This window comes from Triticum urartu, chromosome 4A, assembly GCF_056163025.1.
Source record: "Triticum urartu cultivar PI428250 chromosome 4A, HENAU_Tu73, whole genome shotgun sequence".
In the NCBI taxonomy this organism is placed as follows: Eukaryota; Viridiplantae; Streptophyta; class Magnoliopsida; order Poales; family Poaceae; genus Triticum; species Triticum urartu.
Window position 1 is genome coordinate 153,581,178 of NC_141876.1, and position 23,291 is coordinate 153,604,468.

General features: G+C 51.4%; 1 pseudogene; it reads right to left on the reverse strand.

Moving 5' to 3' along the window:
* Positions 1-827: 827 nt before the first annotated feature.
* LOC147975209 (pumilio homolog 4-like) lies at positions 828-21,052 on the reverse strand (annotated as a pseudogene).
* Between the last annotated feature and the right edge of the window lie 2,239 nt (positions 21,053-23,291).

Below are 23,291 nucleotides of genomic sequence, written 5' to 3' on the forward strand. Positions count from 1 at the left end.
TGGCAGTAGCTTTTTATGAATTATCTGCAGAGATGAACAGAGCGAACAAAGGCAGTCCAAAAAACACGAATGAATTGACCCAAAAAATTAGCAATAAGAGCAAACATATCAGCAAAGTTATTTGGATTACAGATTACGTTCAACCACGATAGAAAGTAGCTTCAAACAACTCTAGATAAGACACCTTTGGAGAATATGTGTTTCATGTATGTGTTCTCTCCACAGAGAGAACAAGCCGCAACTACATTACCATTACGTTTAAGGATCTGATCACCAGCTGGGAGACAACCTGCCAAAGGAAAATTTTAACCTTAAGAGGGATCCACGCACGCCAAACACCGGAGAAGTGGTCAGTCTGATGCTCCTCGATGAGCTTAAAGGGATTTGACCGAGAACCTACCCGCGGTGGAATGGGAAGAGATCACTCTATCTGGAGCCTCTGAAAGGGAAAGGGAAGGGAACATGGTAGAGACCTCTTGACAGTTCACTAGCTCTACAAGAGATAAACATCGTTGGAACCCAAGGTCCCAACTATTGCCATCAAGATCCGAGGAAATCTTAGGATTACATGAGTAAGAGAACAAAGTAGGGTAGGAAAACTTAAGGGGGCATGATGAAGACTGCCTCACAAGTCTTAATTAAGACCAAAGGAGACTGTGTGTCACTTCTCTTCTTACAATAACAGTAGAGTTCACCTAATGGGAAACAAAATCGGCTGGTTCCACTATAGTTAAATTGCTGCCAATCACAACAGCTCTAGGACGAAAGGGAGAATAAGAGATACACTCAAAGGAAACATTTCTAAAGAAAGAACATCAAAACAAAAGCTAGACTAATTGGGATGGTGTTGGTGGAAGGGAGCCGGGGAACCCTGCCCTGGCGTTGATGAGCCTCTCGACATGTGTAATGACATGCCTCCCATGTGTATAGTTGACCAACATGCCCTTGTTGCGTATCACCACATCCATGATCACATTGAATTGCCTCTCAACCGCCACCTCAATCATCTTTTGCACGACATAGTTAGCATACTGGTGGGTCATCATACCCTGCATGACCAGACGACAATGTAGGACCGGTTATGTATTCTTGCTAGGCATGTAGGGTAAAAGTGGTAAGATTTTAAGAAGAGACCAGAAGATGATCATCGGTTTGACCACCACCGACGAAGAGGATTTTAATTATGACCACATTGCAATCATGCTAGCCGCCGTACTTTAGGCACTTCTCGATGACATTGGAAGAGTGCTTCATGTATCTCATGTGTACTATTTGCCCGGCAAATTTCAGCACAATAGTTTGTCGATGATGAGGCCCTCTATGCTCCACAATGTACTGTAACATGTCCATAAAACACATGTAATGCGTACGTTCAGATGAGACAAGTTTTCATCAATTAAAACATTCCATACTTTACTTGCAGAACTTAGCTTCCATAAGGATCTATCGACAGCTCATTTACACAATTGAGAATCTCCGTGACAAACACATGCATAATTTGCAGATCCTTGCAGAACTCCAGCATTTTCTAGGTCACATGTAGAAAAAACTAATGTTTAGATAGAAAATTCAAAAAATAGAAACCAGTTAAAAGTGCAATGCCCAAACTAATAACCTGGACAACATGGCATCCAAAAGGATGGGAGAATAACATCTTGGCCTTCCCACATAAGCTTCTATAGATGAATCGAATATGATGTGTTGGCACACACTCTATACATTTCTGGATGACATAGTTTGCATGTTGATCACAAACACATTTCAATAGGGATCCACCAGCTCCTTGGTCATCTCTATCTGCTAATCAATGTCACTTTCTTCGAATGCATGAAGAACAAGTCACGAGATCAATTGCCAAGCTCATACCATGGCACAAAGATAAGCAGAAACAACCATAATTAGCATAAACTATGTTATTAATTCGACGCTACATGATATTCATTGTAGAAGCTTTCTAAGATAAAGAACACATTAACAAGAGAGTAAACAACTTACAAAATTACGTTCTATCTTATAAATTGCACCTTTGTAATCTATAAATACATCTTAATTTTTTTTTCTTTTTTCGCGAATACGCAAAGATTGCGTATCTTTTCATTGATAGGAGAAGATAAGAACAACATGGGATTACAATAGCTCACTAAGCCATATACACGGGAAGGCATGGAAGTGAGCTAGGAGCATAACAGACATGGGGTTGCTCAGCCCCACGAATCCACCAAGACTAGCTCTCAGGGATGATATTTTGTATTCCGGTAGCGCCGGACTTAGCCCACATGCGTGGTTCGTCTCTAATGATGTCGGATAGCCGGGAGATAGAGGGCTGCTCGCCATCGAATATGCAAGCGTTCCGATGCTTCTAGAGGCACCATGTGGTAAGGATGATTAAGGAGGCCAGACCCTTACGCGCCGGGGACGGCGAACGGTCGCGGGATGTCTCCCACCAGGTGTAGAAGTCGGTGTCACTGATCGGTAACTCAACGGTTGATCGAACCCATCTTAGTATCTCATGCCAGATTTGGCGAGAGAAAGGGCAACCGCCAGCAGATAATGCACTGTCTCCTCCTCTTGATCGCAGAAGGCGCAGGAGTCTTCATGGGGTAGGCCATGACGAGCGAGGCGCTCAGCCATCCAGCAGTGGTCTTGCAGACCAAGCCAGATGAACAATTTTATACGCAGAGGCGCCCATGGCTTCGAGGTGAGCCGCCAGTGTGGGTCCTCGGAGGCACCCAGGAATAGAGCCTGATAGTATGAGCTCGTAGAATATGTAGCCGAAGGGGTCCAACGCCATCGTAGAGAGTCTGGCGAGTCGGAGAGAGAAATGTGGCGTACGCAGCGCCAGAGCTCCATGTACTAAACCATGGTGGCCGGGCCAAGGGCGCCCTGGATTTCCTGTACCCAAGAGCATAGGTGAAGACCATCGAGCATGGTGCGGGCCTTGCGCCGCCGATGGCTAACGAGCACGATGACGAGTGGGGCGATCTCAGCCACAGATAGACCATTGATCCAGTGGTCACTCCAAAACCTGCAGGTGCGCCCATTGCCAAGGGCCCCGGAAGTGTACGCGCGGAAGGTCCTTGATGGCCGGGTCCTGGGGGATGTGCAGGTGGCTCCATGGACGCGTGGAGTCTCTGTGCTTCAGCCATACCCAACGAGTCCTCAGTACAATGCCGACACATTGTACACCATGAACACCGAGTCCGCCAAGGGATAACGGGCGGCACACTCTTTGCCAGTTGACCAAGCATTGACCACCGTTAGCGTCTTTACTTCCAGCCCAGAGGAAACCGCAGATGATCTGGTTCGCCTTCTTAAGAATGGATTGGGTGAAGGCTTTGGCAGTGAGGAAGTGCGTGGGGATGGCACTCAAGATGTGACGAACGAGGGCGAGACGATCACCTCGGGAGAGGAAGGAGGTGCGCCACATGGATAACTTCTGCTCAAGCTTGTGGATGATCGGCATGAGACTCGTGGTAGATGACTTGCGGATGGACAAAGGGAGTCCCAAATATTGGATCGGGAAGTGCTTCACCGGGCATTGCTGTGACGCCCCTGATTCAATCGTATACTAATCATACACGCAAACATGTACGATCAAGATCAGGGACTCACGGGAAGATATCACAACACAACTCTAAAAATAAAATAAGTCAAGCATCATATTACAAGCCAGGGGCTTCGAGGGCTCGAATACAAGAGCTCGATCATAGACGAGTCAGCGGAAGCAACAATATCTGAGTACAGACATAAGTTAAACAAGTTGCCATAAGATGGCTAGCACAAACTGGGATACATATCAAAAGAGGCGCATGCCTCCTGCCTGGGATCCTCCTAAACTACTCTGGTCGTCATCAGCGGCCTGCACGTAGTAGTAGGCACCTTCAGCGTAGTAGGAGTCGTTGTCGACGGTGGCGTTTGGCTCCTGGACTCAAACGCCTGGTCGCAACAAGCGGATATAGAAAGGGGAAAAGGGGGAGCAAAGAAACCGTGAGTAATCATCCAAAGTACTCATAAGCAAGGAGCTACACTACATATGTATGCATTGGTATCAAATGGAAAAGGGGTAGCATATATGGACTGAACTATAGAATGTCAGAATAAGAGGGGGATAGCTAGTCCTATCGAAGACTATGCTTCTGGCAACCTCCATCTTGCAGCTAGAGAAGAGAGTAGATGGTAAGTTAACCAAGTATCATCGCATAGCATAATCCTATCCGGCGATCCTCCCCTCGTCGCCCTGTGAGAGAGCGATCACCGGTTGTATCTGGCACTTGGAAGGGTGTGTTTTATTAAGTATCCGGTTCTAGTTGTCATAAGGTCAAGGTACAACTCCAAGTCGTCCTGTTACCGAAGATCGCGGCTATTCGAATAGATTAACTTCCCTGCAGGGGTGCACCACATAACCCAACACGCTCGATCCCATTTGGTCGAACACACTTTCCTGGGTCATGCCCGGCCTTGGAAGATCAACACGTCGCATCCCTACCTAGGCACAACAGAGAGGTCAGCACGCCGGTCTAAATCCTATGGCGCAGGGGTCTGGGCCCATCGCCCATTGCACACCTGCACGTTGCGTACGCGGCCGGTGAGCAGACCTAGCCTCCCTTACACAAGAGTAGGCGTTCCAGTCCAACCCGACGCGCGCCGCTTAGTCGCTGACGTCACGAAGGCTTCGGCTGATACCACGACGTCGAGTGCCCATAACTGTCCCCGCGTAGATGGTTAGTGCATATAGGCCAGTAGCCAGACTCAGATCAAATACCAAGATCTCGTTAAGCGTGTTAAGTATCCGCGAACGCCGACCAGGGCCAGGCCCACCTCTCTCCTAGGTGGTCTCAACCTGCCCTGTTGCTCCACCTCAAAGTAACGGTCGGGGGCCGTCCGGAACTCAGGCGCACCACTACCTGGATGGAGCCACCTGCCCCTTCAGCCCCCATCTCCAAACAGTATCACCAGTAATGTAACAGTATAAAGTATATAGTATATGCCCGTGATCACCTCCCGAAGTGATCACGGCCCAATAGTATAGCATGGCAGACGGACAAGGGTGTAGGGCCACTGATGGAACACTATCATCCTATACTAAGCATTTAGGACTGCAGGTAAAAGTAACAACAGTAGTAGCAAGGACAGGCTATGCATCAGGATAGGATAACGGAAAGCAGTAACATGCTACACTACTCTAATGCAAGCAGTAGAGAGAAGAATAGGCGATATCTGGTGATCAAAGGGGGGGCTTGCCTGGTTGCTCAGACAAGGAGGGGTCGTCGGTGACATAGTCGGATGGGGCACCAGCAGCGGCGTCGGTCTCGTAGTCTACCGGAGAGAAGAGGGGGAAGAAACAATGAATACAATGCAAACAGATGCATAGCAATGCATGACAAAGCAAACAACGGTGTTGGGTGTGCCCTAACGCGGTAAGAGGTGATACCGGCGAAGGGGGGAAACATCCGGGAAAGTATCCCCGGTGTTTCGCGTTTTCGGACCGGTGAACCGGAGGGGGAAATTTGCGTATTCGCTATGCTAGGGATGTGTGGTGGACGAACGGGCTGCGTATCCGGATTTGTCTCGTTGTTTTGATCAACTTTCATGTACAAAGTTTTTCGATCCGAGCTACAGTTTATTATATATTAATTTTAAAAGTTTTAAATCATTTTTTGGGACTATTATTATTTAATTAATTCAAAAAAGAATTAATGCATCATCATGACATCAGCGGTCAAAGTTGATCGTTGACCAGTCAACGGACGGGTGGGGTCCGTTAGTCCTTGACTTTTATCCTAATTAACAGTTTTACTTAGTTTAGTTAGCTAATTAGATTAATTAACACAGGTTAATTAAGTTAATTTATTGTCCTAATTAAATAATTAATTAATATTATTTCTGAATTCTTTTTTTTCGTTTCTGAAGGCTGGGACCCATTTGTCATTGGCCAAGAGGCCATAGCGGGCGCGGGCAAACGGGCAGCGGCGCGGGTGCCCGAATAGGCGCGTGCCTGAGGCCACCAGGGGAGGGGGGCTCCGGTGAGCCGCGGGAGCAGCCGCGGATGGGGGGCCGGCGCAGCCGGGCGAAAGCAGGCGCGACCCGGGGGTGGAGCGGGGTTCGTGTGGCGCGCGTGCGGCGACGGGTGCGAGCGGCAGAAGCCAACGATGGCGGAGAAGAGGCGGGGCACGGTCGCGGCCGTAGGCGACGTGAAGCGGCGCAATGGGCGGCGACGAGGTCGCAGGCGAGGATGCTAGTGTGAGTGGGAGGCGCGGGATGTGGTGGCCGAACGCAGGCGCGCGTGGGTCAGCAACGAGATGCGTGCACGTGGCCGGAGCGTGTGCGGGGCGGTGGTGGCTGCAAGTGAGCACCAGAGCGCGTGCACGACAGAGAGGAGGGGAAGGCAGAGAGGTGTTCCTCACCCCGATGTAGAGGTGCGGGCGGCGTGGCTCGAGGAGGCCGGTGGGGTAGGGGAGACGACGAGGCGACGGGACGGAGGAGCACGGTGTTGGGGCGGCGGGGAAGCACCGGGCGGCGTCAGGCTCGGCGAGGTGGCGCCGGGCGTTGGCGATGACGACGGGGTCGGGGGCGACGCGTCTAGATCGGGGAGAGGGGACGCAAAGGAGGGAAGAGGGGAGGCGATGGCAGCAGTGCGGCTCCGGCGACGGGCATCGTCGTCGAGGTCACGGGGCGGCGCGGGATCAGGGCGATCCCGATCCAGATCAGGGGAGGGGCGAGTGGGGGCGAGGGGAGTGGGGGGTTACGGGTTAGGGTTTCCCCCTCGTGGGGATAAGGCAGGGGTGGGTTAGCCGGCTGGGCCAGGTGGGCCGGCCTGGCTGGTGAGCTGGGCCGTCTGCCCCAGTTGGCCAGGGGGCCTTTTTTTCTTTTTAGTTTTGTTTTGTCTTTTGCTTTTGTATTTTCTTTTCTTTTATTTCTTTTCCTTTTCTGTTTTATTTAATTTAGGACATTTAGGTATTTTATAAAAATGTGTCTTCTACTCCATAACTACCTATGCCATATTTGGATTACTCCGAACATTTTAGTTTTAATATTTTAAAACTTTTATTGTTTGCTTAATTTTAAATTTGAATTTCAAATCGGTTTCGAACTAACGCGAGATTAGGAACAGTAACTGTGGTGACGTGGCATCATTAGGAGAGGTTTACTGTAGCTTAATTATCCGGGCATCAAATTCTCCTCCACTACAAGATATCTCGTCCCGAGATTTAGGAGCGGGAGTAAGGGGGAAATATCTGGTTACGAAATTCTAACGAATCTTCTGAGTCTTGGTTGCTTTTCTCGAAGAGGTCGATCTCTATGCATCATGATGAAACTGTCGTCCCGCCTTCAGGATCTTCACCGAACTTACGAAAGGATAAGAGGGGAAAAACTCTATAAGGACGGGTTCTAACCAGATTTAGCATCGGACGAATAACTCATGGGAAGAAGCATAAGTACCTCTCGAATTGAAACTTAAGAAGATATCAAGAGCAAAGTTAGAAGGTACCATGAGAAGTTTCAAATGGATAGGTAGTTGCTCGAAGTCTGAACCAGAGTGAGAAAGGGGTTCAGAGCAGTGAGAGTAAGTATTGCGTCTGATACCAGAATAGAGCACTAGGAAGGTGGCCCGTGAATTAAATACGAAGCCAAGCGTGAGGAATAACCATTGGAAACAGGGTTGTACAGGAGAGTCGGGTTTTGATCCTGTGGAAATGTGGGTTATGGGCCCACCATGTGGGTTAAAAGTAGGAAGGGCGGAGACGTCTTGCGTGATCATGTAAGCAAGGCATGTCAGCTGATAGCCTGTCAGTTATGTCGGCAACCACATTGATACCAAGGGCGAGGGACGAAGAGAACCATTTTCCTGCTCGTTAGACGAGGTGGACCAATAGGCAAAGTTCTCGTCCATCGGTGGTTACTAGAAGTCATCAACAATAATATCAGGGTCTTACTAACAGAGTGGTACAACAAGGTGCTTACCTAAGCAGGGAATTATTACTGCTCAGTTAAGTTAGATTACAAGAAAGGTTAATCAAAACAATGGGAAGGAAAATGTGTTTAAACACATATTTCAGGGGTATTTCCTTCCCAAGGACAAACAGAGCATGATATCCATGACAGGATATAATGTAGAAACTCTTTAGGTAGGGGAGACAAATTTCATGACATTACCCATACATCGGTGTTTGGATAATTGTGCAGGAAACATTTAGCATTGGGCTTCAAATGTTCTTCTTGAAAATCGGAGTACCACAAACATGCTTCGAGATAGCATCGACATGGTCTTCGAGCAAAGGTCAGACTTTGGAAACACAAAGGATCCGTCAGGAATAACTTGTGGAATAAGTCTTACAGTTTCCTCATGGAAGAATGGATAACCTTGCTGAAAAAGGAATCTAAAACAATAGGGCCTCCGGCCAGGTGTGCTAGGCCCGACATCACCTTACCGGGTCACATAAAGACCAATGTTATAACTCTTGGAAATAAGTTACAACCATCATATCTGACCGAGATTCAGATCTGATTGGCAGGATACCTCAGACTCGGGATGCCTGAGAAGAAAAGGTGCAACACAATTGACGAGTTGACATTGTAAGATTTTCAGGAAATGAACTATTGAAGCGAGTTCTGAAACAAGAGTTCATCAATAATCCAAGGAGAGATGAGGAGGTGGCTGATGGATTCAGCAACATTTCGTCAAGATTTCCAAAAAGATGGATTTCCACAATTATGTGAACAAGGAGATAACATTAGTCATATCAAATGATATAACGATGTATGCTTGAGGAAAGACATACACAATTAAACATTGGTTGAAAGGTGCACCCGAGATATGGGCTTAGGTAGGAATGATGTCAGAATGGTGTTTCAATACCCAATGGTCTAAGAATGAACTATCGACCATTAACTCCAAAGCAATAGGGTTGCTAGGAGTACAAAATCCAAGCAGCACCGTTCACTTGTTGGTATTCCGGTTAGAATCAACATCGGGACCAAGAGAGAATGGTGATGGTGAGAAGTATCACTATACTAAGAAATTTTTAAGAGGTGGTGAAATTCTCATGACTTTCTTGACATTAAAGATGGTAATTCTCCAAGGTAAAGAAGAACAAAAGCTGGATAGCAAGGAACTCAAGGTATAACACAAAACACGATCAAGTTTGTGTTGGAGGGAAGATAATAAAGTGGCCGATGATAACACAAATCATCGAGGGGCAAGGATGGTACTACTCACCATGAATTCGACCGATATCTTGGAAGACCTCAGAATGTTGATGATGATCACAACACAGTTGTCGAGAGGTTTCAAGAAGATGTAACCGGTCGGCGATGACATCAAGTCAACGGAATGATGAAGCGAAAAATTATTGGAACCACGAGTATGACACAAACTCGAAATCAAGCTTGTTGTTCAAGGCGAATGATATGACGAAGAAAATCGACGTAAGCTTAGCTCATCGTCAAAAGTGGTGCTCCGGAGATAAGGACCAGGTAGCACAGTTAAAAATTAGCTCAATAATGGTATAGCCGATCAGGCTAGGAATGACGAGAAGGATTATTAAACTCATAAGCAAAGAAAATTAATTAGGGTTATCGAACCGGAATGAGGCATCGGTTCACATATTGGTGTTCTCGGTTGACGACAACCCAGAACCCAGAAAAATTGAAGTCGGTGAGAAATGACAGTTGATGAAGAACCCATAAGAAGTTATGCAGTTCCATGACATTATCAAGACATCCTAGTGTAATACTCGACGGTAGATCTAAGTAAAGGTTGGACAGGTGCAATGATCTGCACAAGACAAGTACTCAACTTGTCTGATAAATGGTATTAATGAGAAAATATGGTTGGAACCATGATTGCAAAGGACCAAACATAGATACAGGACGAACTTATAACAAGGGGATTAATATCATTTACAAGAAGCTTCGATGATAAGTTTCACATCGGGTCCATGGGCATGAACGCAAAGGCTCAAGGTCGACTCCCACTTCTTCCATGCATAACCTTTCATTTTACTTCTCTCTTTTGATGAAGCTGTAGTGTAGAAATTTTATCTAGCAAAATACCAGAAGAGTATGACTCGTGAAGACTTTCGAGTTCACACATAATAAGGAAGGCATAGGTTCAACCCATCAGGGTATCATGGAAACATATTCCGCAAGCTTCAATAGTAAACATCACCAGCTCGAAAGTAGAGCATTGTTCAAAAGCAGATGATACAATTTACCAAAGGCATTATATACCCATGGAAGGCTCACAAGGTTATTCAATATGAAGGACACTGTCGGATAAAATCCAACAAAGGAACCGATGGTCCACAAGGGATCTGATGTGAGCATCGGTACTCAACCAGAGGAAGAAAATGCAAGGAGATCTGATTATAGAAACAACCGACTAATTCAAAGTTCAAATGCAAAGGAATTATGAATTCCAAGACAAGGGATCAGAAGCAATGCTCTGATTAGGGATGGATAAGTTGAATAACCTTAGGGGTACAATCGAAGGCAATTTGATTGGTCGAGATCTAGCTCATGTTTAAAATGACGTCTGAGCCGGAAGGACGAAATGAAGGATCTGATTAAGGATTGCGAGCATTCACAACATATTGATTCAACAAACTCAAACTGATAATGACTAAGGATGCCAATAAGATTACCATACTTATGGGATCAATCATAATGCAAGCGAGTAAGAATTTCGAGAGCAATAGGTTGTTGATGATTTTCAGGAGATCGAATGGTATTTCGAAGACCTTTGTGAAACACCTGAACAACTGGGGATGAGCGGATACTCGGCAAGTGCGAGGAAATATCCGTAGGGGTATTCATGTAACAAGGAACTGCAAGGCAGTAGGCACAAGGATTCTCAGAACAACGAGTATTTCGGGATAATAACAAGAGCAACTGGGGACTAAGGTAAGAATGTCAAGTGCATGTAGTTATCTATAGGGGTTGATGGTGGAAGGGAATTGCAAACGCAATGAGCACAAGTTCTCGGGATAACATCGGAGAGTATCTTCTGAATCTTCTGGTGTAGCAGGCGTTCATCTATAATAAGGGGCTCTCCGGGAGAAAGTAGTTACAAGAACCTAGAGTCAAATTTAGTAAAATCATTTAACCCGAATAGAAGAGAGTTCAGAGTCCCAGAGTAAGGATCGAGGAGTAAAAGATCCTAATACCACCCAATGGCGACGTGGGCCCATGGACCGCACAGCCATGTTAGTAAAACAATTTTCATCGACTAGACTCAACTTCTGCCAAGGAGTGTGGAAGGGGATTCCTACAGGCAGTCGGCTCTGATACCAACTTGTGACGCTCCCGATTCAATCGTACACTAATCATACACGCAAACATGTACGATCAAGATCAGGGACTCACGGAAAGATATCACAACACAACTCTATAAATAAAATAAGTCATACAAGCATCATATTACAAGCCAGGGGCCTCGAGGGCTCGAATACAAGAGCTCGATCATAGACAAGTCAGCGGAAGCAACAATATCTGAGTACAGACATAAGTTAAACAAGTTTGCCTTAAGAAGGCTAGCACAAACAAGGATACAGATCGAAAGAGGCGCAGGCCTCCTGCCTGGGATCCTCCTAACTACCCCTGGTCGTCGTCAGCGGGCTGCACGTAGTAGTAGGCACCTCCGGTGTAGTAGGAGTCGTCGTCGACGGTGGCGTCTGGCTCCTGGGCTCCAACGTCTGGTCACAGCAATCGAGTATAGAAAGGGGGAAAAGAGGGAGCAAGGCAACCATGAGTACTCATCCAAAGTAATCGCAAGCAAGGAGCTACACTACATATGTATGCATTGGTATCAAATGGAATAAGGGTATCATATGTGGACTGAACTGCAGAATGCCGGAATAAGAGGGGGATAGCTAGTCCTTTCGAAGACTACGCTTCTGGTAACCTCCATCTTGCAGCAGAAGAAGAGAGTAGATGGTAAGTTCACCAAGTAGCATCGTGTAGCATAATCCTAACCGATGATCCTCCCTTCGTCGCCCTGTGAGAGAGCGATCACCGGTTGTATCTGGAACTTGGAAGGGTGTGTTTTATTAAGTATCCGGTTCTAGTTGTCATAAGGTCAAGGTACAACTCCAAGTCATCCTGTTACCGAAGATCACGGCTATTCAAATAGATTAACTTCCCTGCAGGGGTGCACCACGTAACCCAACACGCTCGATCCCATTTGGCAGGACACATTTTCCTGGGTCATGCCCGGCCTTGGAAGATCAACATGTCGCAGCCCTACCTAGGCACAACAGAGAGGTCAGCACACCGGTCTAAATCCTATGGCATAGGGGTCTGGGCCCATCGCCCATTGCACACCTGCACGTTGCGTACGCAGCCGGTGAGCAGACCTAGCCTCCCTTATACAAGAGTAGGCATTCCAGTCCAACCCGGCGTGCGCCGCTCAGTCGCTGACGTCACGAAGGCTTCGGCTCATACCACGACGTCGAGTGCCCATAACTGTCTCCGCGTAGATGGTTATTGCGTATAGGCCAGTAGCCAGACTCAGATCAAATACCAAGATCTCGTTAAGTGTGTTAAGTATCTGCGGACGCTGACGAGGGCCAGGCCCACCTCTCTCCTAGGTGGTCTCAACCTGCCCTGTTGCTCCGCCTCAAAGTAACAGTCGGGGGCCGTCCGGAACTCAGGCGCACCACTACCTGGATGGAGCCACCTGCCCCTTCAGCCCCCATCTCCAAACAGTATCACCAGTAATGTAACAGTATAAAGTATATAGTATATGCCCGTGATCACCTCCCGAAGTGATCACGGCCCAATAGTATAGCATGGCAGACGGACAAGGGTGTAGGGCCACTGATGGAACACTATCATCCTATACTAAGCATTTAGGACTGCAGGTAAAAGTAACAACAGTAGTAGCAAGGACAGGCTATGCATCAGGATAGGATAACGGAAAGCAGTAACATGCTACACTACTCTAATGCAAGCAGTAGAGAGAAGAATAGGCGATATCTGGTGATCAAAGGGGTGGCTTGCCTGGTTGCTCAGACAAGGAGGGGTCGTCGGTGACGTAGTCGGATGGGGCACCAGCGCGGCGTCGGTCTCGTAGTCTACCGGAGAGAAGAGGGGGAAGAAACAATGAATACAATGCAAACAGATGCATAACGATGCATGACAAAGCAAACAACGGTGTTGGGTGTGCCCTAACGAGGTAAGAGGTGATACCGACGAAGGGGGGAAACATCCGGGAAAGTATCCCCGGTGTTTCGCGTCTTCGGACCGGTGAACAGGAGGGGGAAAGTTGCGTGTTCTCTATGCTAGGGATGTGTGGCGGACGAATGGGCTGTGTATCCGGATTCGTCTCGTCGTTCTGATCAACTTTCATGTACAAAGTTTTTCGATCCGAGCTACGGTTTATTCTATATTAAATTTTAAAGTTTTATATCATTTTTTGGGATTATTATTATTTAATTAATTCGAAAAAGAATTAATGCGTCATCGTGACATCAGCGGTCAAAGTTGACCGTTGACCAGTCAACGGACGGGTGGGGTCCGTTAGTCCTTGACTTTTATCATAATTAACAGTTTTACTTAGTTTAGTTAGCTAATTATATTAATTAACACAGGTTAATTAAGTTAATTTATTGTCCTAATTAATTAATTAATATTATTTCTGATTTTCTTCGTTTTTGAGGGCTGGGGCCCATTTGTCATTGGCCAAGAGGCCATAGCGGGCGCGGGCAAACGTGCAGCGGTGCGGGCGCCCGAACACGCGCGTGCCTGAGGCCACCAGGGGAGGGGGGCTCCGGTGAGCCGCGGGAGCAGCCGCGGATGGGGGGCCGGCGCGGCCAGGCGGAAGAAGGCGCGGCCCGGGGGCGGAGCAGGGTTCGTGCGGCGCGCGTGCGGCGACGGGTGCGAGCGGCAGAAGCCAATGATGGCAGAGCAGAGGCGGGGCACGGTCGCGGCCGCAGGCGACGTGAAGTGGCGCAGTGGGTGGCGACGGGGTCGCAGGCGAGGATGCTAGTGTGAGTGGGAGGCGCGGGATGTGGTGGCCGAACGCAGGCGCGCGTGGGTCGGTGACGAGATGAGTGCGCTCGGTCGGAGCGCGTGCGGGGCGGTGGTGGCTGCGAGCGAGCGCCGGAGCGCGTGCACGAAGGAGAGGAGGGGAAGGCGGAGAGGTGTTCCTCACCCCCGATGTAGAGGTGCGGGCGGCGTGGCTCAAGGAGGCCGGCGGGGTAGGGGCGACGACGAGGCGACGGGACGGAGGAGCACGGTGTTGGGGCGGCGGGGCAGCACCGGGCGGCGTCATGCTCGGCGAGGCAGCGCCGGGCGTTGGCGATGACGACGGGGTCGGGGGCGATGCGTCTAGATCGGGGAGAGGGGGCGCAAAGGAGGGAAGAGGGGAGGCGATGGCAGTAGTGCGGCGCCGGCGACGGGCGCCGTCGTCGAGGTCGCGGGGCGGCGCGGGATCGGGGCGATCCCGATCCAGATCGTGGGGGGGGGGGGGGCGAGTGGGGGCGAGGGGAGTGGGGGGTTGCGGGTTAGGGTTTCCCCCTCGTGGGGATAAGGCAGGGGCGGGTCGGCCGGCTGGGCCAGGTGGGCCAGCCTGGCCGGTGAGCTGGGCCGTCTGGCCCAGTTGGCCAGGGGGCCGTTTTTTCTTTTTAGTTTAGTTTTGTCTTTTGCTTTTGTATTTTCTTTTCTTTTATTTCTTTTCCTTTTCTGTTTTATTTAATTTCGGACATTTAGGTATTTTATAAAAATGCGTCTTCTACTCCATAAGTACCTATGCCATATTTGGATTACTCCGAACATTTTAGTTTTAATATTTGAAAACTTTTATTGTTTGCTTAATTTTAAATTTGAATTTCAAATCGGTTTCGAACTAACGCGAGATTAGGAACAGTAACCGTGGTGACGTGGCATGATTAAGAGAGGTTTACTATAGCTTAATTATCCGGGCGTCACACATGCCCACCTCTTCCTAGGTGGTCTCAACCTGCCCTGTCGCTCTGCCACAAAGTAACAGTTGGGGGCCGTCGGGAGCCCAGGCCCACCACTACCTGGATGGAACCACTTGCCCCTTCAGCCCCCAACATCGGAATCACTTGCGGGTACTCAACGAGCCGACCCGACTTTAGTTACAACATGTAGTATATGTAAAATGTATAGTATATACCCGTGAGCAACACCCGTCATGATCACGGCCTGTTAGTATAGCATGGCAGACTAACAAGAATGTAGGGCCACTGATGATAAACTAGCATCCTATACTATGCATTTAGGTTTGAAGGTAAGGTATCAACAGCTGTAGCAACAATGACAGGCTATGCATCCGAATAGGATTAACGAAAAGCAGTAACATGCTACACTACTCTAATGCAAGCAGTAGGGAGAGAATAGGCGATATCTGGAGATCAAGGGGGGGGGCTTGCCTGGTTGCTCTGGCAAGTAGGGGTCGTCAACAACGTAGTCGATCGGGGCACCAGCAGCAGCGTCAGCCTCGTAGTCTACCAGAGAGAAGAGGGGAAAGAAACAATGAATACAATGCAAACAGATGCATAACGATGCATGACATGACAAGTAGCGGTGCTAGGTGTGCCCTAACGCGGTATGAGGTGATACCGGTGAAGGGGGGAAACATCCGGGAAAATATCCCCGGTGTTTCGCGTTTTCGGACAGATGAATCGAAGGAGGAAAGTTGCGTGTTCGCTATGCTAGGGTTGTGTGGTGGACGAACGGGCTGCGTAACCAGATTCGTCTTGTCGTTCCGAGCAACTTTCATGTATAAAGTTTTCCCATCCGAGTTACAGATTATTTTATATGATTTTCTAAAGTTTTAATCATTTTCTGATTTTAATTATTTTTTAAATCCAACATTATCCAGAAAAGTGAACAATGACGCAAGCATGACATCAGAGTGATGTCATCAGGTCAACTGGTCGGTTGACCAGTCAAACCAGACAGGTGGGTCCATTGGGACCCACATGTCATTGTTAGGGGCACTAACAGGGGGTTTAGACTAACTAAATGGGTTAATTAGCGGGTGGATCCCAGTAGTCAGTGAGATATTAGGGTTTTAATTAACTAATTTAATTAATTAGCAATTTATCTATTTATTTATTTTTCTTATGGCGTGGGTCCCGCATGTCAGTGCCATTGGGCTTCCTAGTCAGCAGTTGACTGGGTGGGCCACCAGGGCCCACTGGCCAGCGACTCAGGGGTGGGACCCGCCTAGCCACATCGGCGGACGGCGCCGGAGTGATGCCGGCGAGTCAAAACGTGGCGGCACGGCTCAGGAGGTGGCCGGAAAACACCTACAGGGCACCGTTTTGATCACGGATGGGCGCGTTAGAACGGCAAGACGACGACGCGTCGGTTGGTGGTGGTCTCGTGGGCCGCGGTGGCCGGAGACGAGCAGTACAACATCGCCGGCGGTGGGGTGTTTCGGGCAAGCAACGACAACGGCGATGTGGCGCGCTATTGGGCAAACAGAAGGGCGGGGCGAAGCCTACGTGCGCGTGCGAGCACAACGGGCACGAGCCCGGGACCAAAAGGTCACCGGACGGTTGCCGGCGACGAGCGCGTGTGGCACGCGTTCGGGTGCTCATCGAGCTAGGGGCTAGGCGCCACAGGGGAGCGCGTGCGCGGGTGCGTTGGGTTCCTGGAAGCACCAGGAACACGATGCCGTGCTCAGGCGAGCACGACGGAGAGCATGGCCACGGCGGCGAGGCGATCCGCGGCGACGGGCTCACGGCAATGGTGACGGGTAGCTACGGTGCGCGAGGGGCGTAACGAGGAGGAGCAGGAGGCGGAGGAGCTCACCATGCGGCACGCAAGATGGCCCGTGGTGGTTTAGTAGCAGCAGGGGCGTCGCCGGACTTGGTGAAGAACGGCGGCGACCGGAGATGTGGAAGGAGGGGACCGTTGCAGCAGCGCCTCCGAGCTCCAGCTGCGGCCACCAGTCGACGAAGAGGACGACGACGGAGAGGACGGACACGTTGGCGAGGTGGTGGCTGTGGCCGCGTGATTTACGGCGGCGAGTCCATGGCGGCGCTCGGATGCGGTAGGAAAGGAGGAGTGGCGAGGTGGATCTGAGGGGAGAGGGAGAAGGAGCGTGAGGTGGAGTGGGGAGGAGACCCGAGGAGGCGCGGCGCTGGCGATATTATCCCCTCCCGGTGCTGGTGTCGGCGAGGTGGTTGGACGGGAGCGCGCCCCTGTTCCGACCCGGGTCGGGGGAACAGGGGAGGGAGACGAGGCAGGGGGCGGGCCGGCTGGCCTTTGCCCAGTTGGGCTGGCCAGCTGTTGCTAGCTGGGCCATGTGTCCCAGGGGTTGGGGGTTTTCTTTTCTATTTCTCTTTTCTTTTGTTTTTATGTTTTTATTCTTTTTCTTTTATTTATTTTCTCTTCTATTTTAAATCATTTTAAAATATTTAGGCAACTGCTAAAAATGGGTTTTCTCCACCACAATTACCAGTGCAATATTTGGCACCCACCGAACATTTTTGTTTCAACGTTTGAAAGTTTTTATCGTTCGACTCGATTTTGAATTTGAGTTTTGTATCGGTTTTGAATCAATGCGAGTTTATCAACAGTAACTGAAGTGACGTGTCATCATTAGCAGTGTTTCATTGTAGCTTAATTATCCGGGCGTTGGAAAACTCCTCCACTACAAGAAATCTCGTCCCGAGATTTAGGATGTAGAATGAAATAGTGCGGGGTATTCATCACGCACGCGGTCCTCATGCTCCCAAGTGGCTTCATCTTCAGAGTGATGCGATCACTGGACCATGAGGAACTTGATCGCCTTCTGACGTGTGCGGCGTTCAACTTGATCGAGAATGCGGATCGGATGCTCTTTATAGGAGAGGCCCTGTTGCAATTCGAGCACTTCATGATCCACTGCTCGGATTGGGTCCTTGAAGCAACGGCAGAGCTGTGACACGTGGAACACATCGTGAACCTGAGAAAGGTTCGGCGGAAGCTCCAGTTGATATGCCACTTTTCCATGCCTTTCGAGAATAGTGAAGGGACCGATATAGCGAGGAGATAGCTTGCCCTTGATCCCGAAGCGGTGAGCACCCTTCATAGGTGTAACTCGAAGATAAGCCTTTTCGCCAAGTTGATAGACCATGTCTTTGTGATGATGGTCATACTGACTTTTCTGACGTGACTGAGCAGCCTTAAGATTGTCAGTGTACAAAAAGAGGGGTACACTTTTTGTACCCCTATAATTGTGCACGGGCAGTCTGAGCCGCGGAAACCACCACACCAAGCAAGGCAAGGGAGGTGAGCCAGGGTAAGACCGAAGCTCAAGAGAACTAGAACGACGCCAAGGCAAAGACCACGAAGAGCAAAGGGGACGAAGCGGACTCCCTCGGCAAGATCCTTGCCGGGAGACAGTTCTAGCATCCCCGGCAAGACCCTTGTCGTGGCGACTTGTCCCGCACCTACGGAGCAAATCACCCTTGAGTCCACTGCCCCCAAGGGGCAAGGATTCGGGAGACATCCCCGTCGCGGCATGCAGATCTTTGTGAAGACATTCAAGATCAGATACGCACTAAGGAGACGACAACCCTTGGCGGGATCCAGCCGAGGAAGACCACCAGGCCCCCGGCAAGCGCCTTGCCGGGGATGACAGCAGGCGCCTTGGCAAGACCCTTGCCAGGGCCCCGGCAAGGCCCTGGCCAAGGACACCCGCAGGGCCACCATTAGGCCCACGCTGACTAAACCCCCACCACCGCATGCATGCAGCTGCCGACCCAACCAGCTGGGCAGGCACCCGCGTGGCAGCATGCAGATCTTCGTGAAGACCCACTACTGCGCCACCTCAGCTGCCTGCCTACCTACATGGCATCGCAGGCGTCGCTGGCCAGGGTGTGTGTCGACACAAGAAGGAGCGGCGACGGACGAGACAGGTTTCTCCCCCGTCCCCGATAAAGCAAGGACACCTAAGCAAGATGCATTAAATGCGCCTTGTCATGTAATGCGAGGGATAACCTCGCATCACTGTTTCCACCTCCTGTGTGCCACTGTGGCAACCCCTTTTTCTATAAAAGGAGGCCTGAGGCGACCAGAGCAAGGATTCGGCTTTTTGGAGCTCCTCACGTCCCATAGCTAGCTCAAGAACACAGATATACAATCCACCAAAGCAGGAGTAGGGTTTTACGCATCCTCGCGGCCCGAACCTGGATAAACGAACTGTGTGCTATCTGTTTGATCCGCTCTTCTCACGACCCCGCGCCCCACTAACCACAGTAGGGATTCTTGTGATCCCATAGGTGTCGTTCTGCACCGACATCTTTGGCGCGCCAGGTAGGGGGCGCAGTTGTGAGAATCGGCTCTAGCAGTTAGCCCAGCACTCCTTCATCTTCGTGGCCCTTGGAGAAGAAAGGAGGCCAGAAGATCGGCACTTGAGCGACTGCAAACAGAAGCTAAGTTGCACTAAACCCTTATTTGTTCTATCCTTCTTATATGAGGTTATTCCCCCCGGAGATGTCACACCTTTGTATGAGAAACCTGCATGCCAGGGGGCTCTCCCACGATCGGCAACGCCCTTGCCCTGTTTCGAGTCTGCTCAACAGCTCATGCGGCTGCGCTGAGAATGGCAGAGTAGCCTTCCACGATCAACAACGCTCTCGATTCTGACTCGAGTCAAGCTCGACAGTTCGAGCGGCCGTGTTCAGAACGGAAAGGTGGCTTGTCCGGCAGCACGCATACCCAGTAGGCTCATGGGGATCCGTCCCCAAAACGCCGCTAGGGGCTTCCGCGCCGGCGAGCCTACCCAATCGACATAGGGTGCGCATACAAAGAGGAATTGAACGGGGAAATAACGTGCATGAGATTAAGAGTACTGCAAAAGTTATATTACATCACATCATTGCTGCGGTTCTAACTAAAGATGCAATTTGTCTTGGTCTTGAACCTGCAGCGGCGGTGAAGAACGGGATGCCTAATCCCGGCGCTGGCCTTCCACCCTCTTGATTTCGTCGATGCTGCTGATGACGGGCTTGATGCGCTCCTTGAGCACCGTGAGGTCGGTACCATCTGGCAAGCTATCCATCGCGGCATCGAAGTTGAGGTTGGGATTCCAGTACGCCATCTTGGTGAGGACCTTGGTCATGACCCCCCGGCAAAGTCGCCGGGCTTCCCCGTCCAACGTGGCCGCTCGGTTGGAGTGAAGATAAGCCAAGGCTCCAAGGACGCCCTCGAAGAACTGGGTCAGCTTGGTGTTGACGGTCCCACTGCGCTCAGGGGCGTACCTCACGTTTGGCATCCCCATGGTGGCCAACTACGAGGTGACCCTGCCGGCGACATCCTCCAGACGGCTGATCCATCTGTTCTCGCCCGCCACATATTCCTGGTGGGAGGCGGTCTCGTTCGCCCGCAGCTGCTTCTCCTCCTCCACACTCCTGGTCAAGGTCTCCTCCCGAGCCCTGCTCTCCGACAACATCTTCTCGAGATCCTCCAGCTTCAGCTTGAGATCTCTGACGGAGTTTTGCGCTTTGGAGAGCTCCCCAGTCCTGCTGATGACCGCTCCTTGCGCCTCCGCCAAGGCGTTGTTGAGCGTGCTCTTCTCGTTGGACAGCTTGAGGGCCTGCTCCTTCAGCTCGTCCCACTCCACCTCCAACTCCCTTACTTTGCCGGCATGGGCCAGAGCCTGAGCATCGAGTGCCTCCTTGTGCCTCTGCTCCAGCTCGCGAGTCCGCCGCGCGACAAGGGCCTCGAGCTCCTCATCCTTGCCATGGAGCGCTGCGGCAAGCTTCGCCTCACGCACGGTGAGTTCCTCTTCCTAGGAATCCAGTGCGGCTTGATGCTGGTTCCGGACGGCCTCGGCCGCGACAGCCAAGTTCGCCGCCTTTTCCTGGGCCTTCTCGATGTCAGCCATCTTCATGGTGAGCTCGACATTGCGCTTGGCCAATTCCTCCTGAAAGGCCCTCAGCTCCTTGCGAGTCTGGTGGAACCAGGTCTGCGTCTCAGCAACGCGCGCCTTGAAATCCACCTCCACCTGATCCACCGTTGCCGTCCTGGACTTAACCTTGTCTAGACGGACACGGTAGAGCGCCTGGAGTTTTCGGAAGTTGGCCCCCATAGCGCGGAAAAGCTGCTCTTCTGGAGAACCATCACCGCCAATGCCCGGCCCATCGACAACCTCGAGCCCGGTGGCGGCAAGCACCTCGCCGTCAAAGACTTCCCCTTCGGTGGGCGCTCGGGAACTTGACGCCCCTAGGAGATGGACAAAAAGATCGTCGCCCACCTTTAGATATCTGCCGGGGCCCGAGGTTGAGGAGGAGGGAGGCTAATCATCAACCACCTCTTCCTCGGCAGTGGCCTTGCCAGCTTCCCCGGCAGGCCCACCGTTGGCGCCCTCGGCAGAAGCCTCGCCGGTCGCCTTGGCGGCCCCAGCAGCGGTGTCCTCGGCAGCATCCTTGGCGGCCTCATCAGTGGCGACCTCGTCAGCATCCCTGGCGGCCTCCTCGGCGGCAATCCTGTCGGCCTCCGTCGTGGCCTCCTCAGCAATATTCCCAACAACAGTATCCACGTCCTCCATACCTATTGAAGGAGGGCCTGGGTAGTAATGGGAGCATTGAAGCCAAGAAAAAGAATAAGGGAAAAACAGAGACGGAGGACAGGCGACTCAGCAGTGCCAGGCTGTGAAGCAGAAGTCCCCTCCCCGCCAGCATTTGGCACCGTGGCAGAGTCACCAGTGCCCAAGTTCCCCTCTTCCTCCATGGGTGTGGGCTCTGTGCTTGGTGCCCTTGCCGGGGACGCCCCTCGCAGCGGCGTAGTCAATGGGGGTGGTGTGTTGGGGGTAGCCCTCTGCGGCTCCTCCTGCTGCCACTCCCCTCCTGCAAACCCGACAAGGTCAACACCATAGCATCGAATGCCTACCACGTGTCGAATAAGAGGAGGGTGACGAACTTACGCTGGGGGCTGTGCCGGGGGCTGCTGTCCGGGATGCTCAACGCCATTAGTGGAGTCTTCGAAGCCCCAGCCGGGGGCTGACTGCTCGCCGAGGCCTTCGCCCTCTTCACCCTCTGGGCCAACATCTCTGCATCCCTGCAAAAGCAAAAACGGATCAAGATGAGTGACTTAATTCAGAGAAATGGAAATGGCAGTAAGGAACGGAGTACTTACTCGTCATCCATCTCCTCCTCTTCCACCACTTCCCTTTTCCTCTTCGGGCTGAGAGGCCCAAGATCAAAAGGGAGCTCCGCGTCAACATCCGAGTCGACATCTGCCGAAGGAGGCGAAGAAGGCGGGGTTTGTGCGTGCCCAGATGGGGAAGGGGCTGTTGTCTTCTTCTTCTCAGCGGCCTTCGTTAGCCCCTTGGCTGACGTGGCCCTCGTGTGATGCCCAGACCCCTCCAGGGTCAATTGAGGCCGCGTAGCCCTGCCGGGCCGGACCGGCTCGCCGGAGCCAGCCCGCCGCAGGACTCGCCCTCTTCCCCTGGTTGGCGTCGAGCCCACCACCACATCCTCCTCCTCCGACGACTCGTCGGCCGCGTCTTTGACAAGCGGAGCTCCAGTGTCGGCGCTGCTGACCTCCTCGGTGGCCGCCACCCACCGGGTGAGCTCCTCTTCCTCCGCAGCTGTTGCGGCCTTGTCCTCCACACCCCCGGCGCTGCCGGCCTCCATGGCAAGTTGTGCCTCCCTCGCCCTAGTGGCGATGTAGTCCAGCTCTGCCTGGGTGGTGTCCATGACAAGCCACCGCTCGACGTCAGCATTGACATACACCTCGATCAAGGTGTCAAAGAATTGCTGCCCATCCGCTTCCTTCGGCTCCTTCCAGCTCGGGACAGGGCCATGCGCATTACAGTCCGGCATCATGGTGATGATCTCGGACCGACGTGAATTGTTGCACAACGGGACCACCCCCACTGGCAACTTGAAAAACGGCCCCTTGAGGGCCTTGCCAACCTTTGCGGCAGCCCTCGCGGCCTTGCCAGTCCGTTCGACCTCTCCATCGCGACCCACATCAAGCTGGAAAAGCCGCTGGCCGAAGTGGGCATGCGCCAACACCGTGAAATTGTGATCAAGGCCGGGGCGGAGTCGCATAATGTCAGCCGGATTCGTAAAGAGCCAATCTGGCCTCCCCTTGTTGTGCAATGGGGCGATCCGGCGGCGAATGAAGTCCGCCCCGATCATCTCAAGGGTGAGTCCGGCCCGGGTGAGCCGGAGAATCCTAGTAGTGGCAACAGTGAGCCTCCCATCGGCGGCATCGACATCGCTCTAATCGCTGCCACGGACGGGCGACACTCGGTGGACCTTGCAGAATTCCGGCGGGTCTTCATCCTCAATCCAGCACCACCGGCCATGCCATTCCTCCCA